Source organism: Salmo trutta, chromosome 15, assembly GCF_901001165.1.
Source record: "Salmo trutta chromosome 15, fSalTru1.1, whole genome shotgun sequence".
NCBI classification, from domain to species: Eukaryota; Metazoa; Chordata; class Actinopteri; order Salmoniformes; family Salmonidae; genus Salmo; species Salmo trutta.
This window is the reverse complement of record NC_042971.1, coordinates 61,772,859-61,779,204: the sequence shown is the minus strand read 5'-3', so window position 1 is coordinate 61,779,204 and position 6,346 is coordinate 61,772,859. Positions and strand designations below refer to the sequence as shown.

General features: G+C 44.5%; 1 pseudogene; it reads right to left on the bottom strand.

Annotated features, from left to right (window-relative positions):
- Nucleotides 1-3,067: 3,067 nt before the first annotated feature.
- LOC115148357 (WD repeat-containing protein 7-like) overlaps nt 3,068-6,346 on the bottom strand; it is a 123,305-nt pseudogene continuing 120,026 nt past the window's right edge.

The following is a 6,346-nucleotide window of genomic DNA, read 5'->3' as shown; positions in this document are numbered from 1 at the left end:
ATAGCAGACACTCACACCATCACATAGCAGACACTCACACATCACATAGCAGACACTCACACCCTCACATAGCAGACACTCACACCCTCACATCACATAGCAGACACTCACATCACATAGCAGACACTCACACCATCACATCACATAGCAGACACTCACACCCTCACATCACATAGCAGACACTCACACCCTCACATCACATAGCAGACACTCACACCATCACATCACATAACAGACACTCACATCACATAGCACACCATCACATCACATAGCAGACACTCACACCATCACATCACATAGCAGACACTCACACCATCACATCACATTGCAGACACTCACATCACATCACATAGCAGACACTCACACCTTCACATCACATAGCAGACACTCCTACCATCACATCACATAGAAGACACTCACACCACATAGCAGACACTCACACCATCACATCACATAGCAGACACTCACATCACATAGCAGACACTCACACCATCACATCACATATTAGACACTCACACCATCACATCACATAGCAGACACTCACACCATCACATCACATAGCAGACACTCACAACCTCACATCACATAGCAGACACTCACACCATCACATCACATAGCAGACACTCACACCATCACATCGCATCGCAGACACTCACACTCACATCACATAGCAGACACTCACATCACATAGCAGACACTCACACCATCACATCACATAGCAGACACTCACACCATCACATCACATAGCAGACACTCACATCACATAGCAGACACTCACACCATCACATCACATAGCAGACACTCACATCACATAGCAGACACTCACACCATCACATCACATAGCAGACACTCACACCATCACATCACATAGCAGACACTCACACCATCACATCACATAGCAGACACTCACACCATCACATCACATAGCAGACACTCACATCACATAGCAGACACTGACACCATCACATCACATAGCAGACACTCACATCACATAGCAGACACTCACACCCTCACATCACATAGCAGACACTCACATCACATATCAGACACTCACACCATCACATCACATAGCAGACACTCACACCATCACATAGCAGACACTCACATCACATATCAGACACTCACACCATCACATCACATAGCAGACACTCACACCATCACATCACATAGCAGACACTCACACCATCACATCACATAGCAGACACTCACACCATCACATCACATAGCAGACACTCACATCACATAGCAGACACTCACACCATCACATCACATAGCAGACACTCACATCACATAGCAGACACTCACACCCTCACATCACATAGCAGACACTCACATCACATATCAGACACTCACACCATCACATCACATATCAGACACTCACACCCTCACATCACATAGCAGACACTCACACCATCACATCACATAGCAGACACTTACACCATCACATCACATAGCAGACACTCACATCACATAGCAGACACTCACACCATCACATCACATAGCAGACACTCACATCACATAGCAGACACTCACACCCTCACATCACATAGCAGACACTCACATCACATATCAGACACTCACATCATCACATCACATAGCAGACACTCACATCACATATCAGACACTCACACCATCACCTCACATAGCAGACACTCACACCATCACATCACATAGCAGACACTCACACCATCACATCACATAGCAGACACTCACACCATCACATCACATAGCAGACACTCACATCACATAGCAGACACTCACACCCTCACATCACATAGCAGACACTCACATCACATATCAGACACTCACACCATCACATCACATAGCAGACACTCACACCATCACATCACATAGCAGACACTCACATAGCAGACACTCACATCACATAGCAGACACTCACACCATCACATCACATAGCAGACACTCACATCACATAGCAGACACTCACACCATCACATCACATAGCAGACACTCACATCACATAGCAGACACTCACACCATCACATCACATAGCAGACACTCACACCATCACATCACATAGCAGACACTCACACCATCACATCACATAGCAGACACTCACATCACATAGCACACCATCACATCACATATCAGACACTCACACCATCACATCACATAGCAGACACTCACACCATCACATCACATAGCAGACACTCACACCATCACATCACATAGCAGACACTCACACCATCACATCACATAGCAGACACTCACATCACATAGCACACCATCACATCACATATCAGACACTCACACCATCACATCACATAGCAGACACTCACACCATCACATCACATAGCAGACACTCACATCACATAGCACACCATCACATCACATATCAGACACTCACACCATCACATCACATATCAGACACTCACACCATCACATCACATAGCAGACACTCACATCACATAGCAGACCATCACATCACATAGCAGACACTCACACCCTCAAATTATTCTCACAGACCGTGTCTTACATCTCCAAACAGGAAGGATGTGTGTGTGTGTGTGTGTGTACTGCAGCTCCGTCTACCTGTTTTCCTACGTGTTTGAATGACATGTCTCAACATGACATATCTCCGTAAGGGGACAGTTCAGCAGCTCAATAACACAGTGAGGCCACCTTCTCTCTCTCTCTCTCTCACACACACACACACACACACACACACACACACACACACACACACACACACCACTGTGTGCATCTCTTACAGGGTTTCCATGCATTACAGTAAGACCCTCTCTCGGTGTTCTCACAGAGAAGCTCTGATGCAGTGAAACCTGTCTTCTTTTGATTCTGCCCACTTTCAGTGACATCTGACCTGTGTGGTCAATAGCAGAGCTGTGCGTAAACAAACAAATCCCTCTCCACACACACACACACACACACACACACACTCACAAATCCCTCCCTGTCTCAACGCCCACGCCACAGACGCTCAATTCAAAAGGCCTCGATCAGCCGCTCCTATGGCCGATCCATTCTTTCTCTCCGTGCTCCGCACCCTTTCTTTCATTATTTTTCTCCTTCTTTCTTGTGTAAGAGCTCACAACCACTCCACCCCCACGGCTCTCGGTCTGACGGACAAAGAGGAACTGGGAATCAACAGTGTTAGTTGGGACGGTGCTGTAAAGAAATGAGAACACATAGAAACAGATGAAGGAAAGCCAGCCGGTGTTTTCCACTAGCGCCGGCTGTCGGCTCTACACTCATTTTCAGCCGGGTGTGTTTGGGCCAAATCCAATACAACACGTCACTTAGTACCACTCTTCATATTTTCAAGCATGGTGGTGGGCTGCTTGTCATCAGCAAGGACTATGGAATTTGTTTAGGATAAAAAAAGAAACAGAATATGCAAAATCCAAGAGGAAAACCTAGTTCAATCTGCTTCACAACAGACACTGGGAGACAAATTCACTTTTCAGCAGAACAATAACCTAAAACACAAGGCAAAATATACATATATAATGTTCCTCATATGGCCAAGTTACAATTTTGACTTAAATCATCTTGAAAATCTATTGCAAGACTTAAAAATGGCAGAATTTTAAAAAGAATAATGTGCATGTTTTACAATCAGGTGTGCAAAGCCCTTAGAGACTTACCCAGAAAGACTCACAGCTGTAATCGCTGCCAAAGGTGTTTCTAACATGTATTGTCTCAAGGGTGTGAATGCTTATGTAAATGAGATAATACATTTGCAAACATTTCTAAAAACATGTTTTCACTGTCATAATGGGGTATTGTGTGTTCATCTACACTGATTGAAGTGGATTTAAATAGTGACATCAATAAGGGATCAAAGCTTTCACCTGGATTCACCTGGTCCGTCTACAGTATGTAAGGGATGGGCAACTTTGATGGGGGTGGGGGCCACAAGAAAAAACAGAACTCATCATGAGGGCCCTCCCCCAACACACTTTGTGAGGAAAACATTTTAGCGGCCCAAGCCTCGTGACAGTGAAGAGAAAAACAATTTAGTTTTATAGCCAATTTCCTGCAATTCTACACATTTTGCCATAGGGTGGAGGCAAATGTTTGAAGATTGTCATATGATAACTGATGATCAATGGGCCCCACCCCGGGCGGTAATTCGACCATGCTTACTACAAGTTTAGATAGCTGAGCGCTCAACTAACTTACCGATCTAAAACAATGTTGCTGACATGAGATAATTGAGTGACAGCTGACGCACAACCACTTCCAAAAGGCACCTATTCCATCTCTCAACAGTAAGTATAACTTTATAAATAAAGCTAAGACATGGATTTGTTTTAAGATGGTCATACACTAAGAATCACATAGTTATTTGATTTTGAATTTTAGGACCCCTTTAGGTATAATCTATATATTTTTTTTGATGAAACATTGAATTTGGTCTTACTGCTATTAGCCCATAGAAGCGCATTGAATAACAGATTCATACAAGGGAAAAACAGATGGTCAAAAAAACTAATAAAAGGAAGTTTCTTTTAAAGTGTCTGTCCTATTTCTGAGAAATATAAGAAAGATCAGGAATTTTTATTTTACCCATATTTAACAAAATGTTGGCACTAAACTACTTCCATATACACTACCAAGAGGGTGCAAAGCTGTCATCAAGGCAAAGGGTGGCTATTTGAAGAATATTAAATATAAAATACATTTTGATTTGTTTAACACTGTTTTGGTTACTACATGATTCCATATGTGTTATTTCATAGTTGTGATGCCTTCACTATTATTCTACAATGTAGAAAATAGTAAAAATAAAGAAAACCCCTTGAATGAGTATGTGAGTCCAAACTTTTGACCAGTAGTGTATACTTCTAATAATGTTTTTAACTGATACCGGGCTGCCTTCAGACGAGGCTTGTGAGGCTTGTGCGCGTCCTAGAGTCTAACCTTTCCATAGAGAAGTCATATTAGGGTATTCGGACACTACAGACGTTTTCGTGAGAAGACCAATGTTCGGGATGTCTCATGGTCTGACAAACATCGCTGTAGCTTGGCTACCTTCCACCGCAAATGCGGAAAGCCAAGATGGGTGGATGTTGTAGATTGAGACTTAAACAGGGATCGGGATTCTTTAATTATTCTAATTAGATTTCCGCGTGGGTGTGGACATCGACTCTCGGGGGTTAACCTAGGGGGAGGGGGGGTTCTACTAAGGTGGGTGTGGACATCGACTCTCGGGGGTTAACCTGGGGGGAGGGGGGGTTCTACTAAGGTGGGTGTGGACATCGACTCTCGGGGGTTAACCTGGGGGGAGGGGGGGTTCTACTAAGGTGGGTGTGGACATCGACTCTCGGGGGTTAACCTAGGGGGAGGGGGGGTTCTACTAAGGTGGGTGTGGACATCGACTCTCGGGGGTTAACCTAGGGGGGTTTCTACTAAGCTGGGTGTGGACATTGACTCTAGGGGGTTAACCTTAGGGGGGGTTTCTACTAAGCTGGGTGTGGACATTGACTCTCGGGGGTTAACCTCGGGGGGGTTTCTACTAAGCTGGGTATGGACATTGACTCTAGGGGGTTAACCTTAGGGGGGGTTTCTACTAAGCTGGTTGTGGACATTGACTCTCGGGGGTTAACCACGGGGGGTTCTACTAAGCTGGGTGTGGACATCGACTCTCGGGGGTTAACCTAGGGGGAGGAGGGGTTCTACTAAGCTGGGTGTGGACATTGACTCTCGGGGGTTAACCTCGGGGGGGTTTCTACTAAGCTGGGTGTGGACATCGACTCTCGGGGGTTAACCACGGGGGGTTCTACTAAGCTGGGTGTGGACATCGACTCTCGGGGGTTAACCTAGGGGGAGGAGGGGTTCTACTAAGCTAACATATGGAATTGTTTAGAGATGGTCATCATTCAGTTATTTGATTTAGAATTTTTAGACCCCTTAAGGTATCAAAAATATATAAAATAAAAATAAAATAAAAAAAAGATTTTAATGAAACATAGAATTTGGCATTACTGCTGTTAGCCAATAGAAATGCATTGAATAACAGATTCACCATACGGAACAAGGAATTTTGTTCTGAAGTGTCTGTCCAACACTACATGACCAAAAGTATGTGGACACCTGCTCGTCGAATGTCTTATTCCAAAATCATGGGCATTAATAAGGAGTTGTTCCTCCCTTTGCTGCTATAACAGCCTCCACTCTTCTGGGAAGGCTTTCCACTAGATGTTGGAACATTGCTGCAAGGACTTGCTTATATTTAGCCACAAGAGTATTAGTGAGGTCGGGCACGGATGTTGGGCGATTAGGCCTGGCTTGCAGTCAGCATTCCAATTTATCCCAAAGGTGTTTGATGGGGTTGAGATCAGGGCTCTGTTTAGGCCAGTCA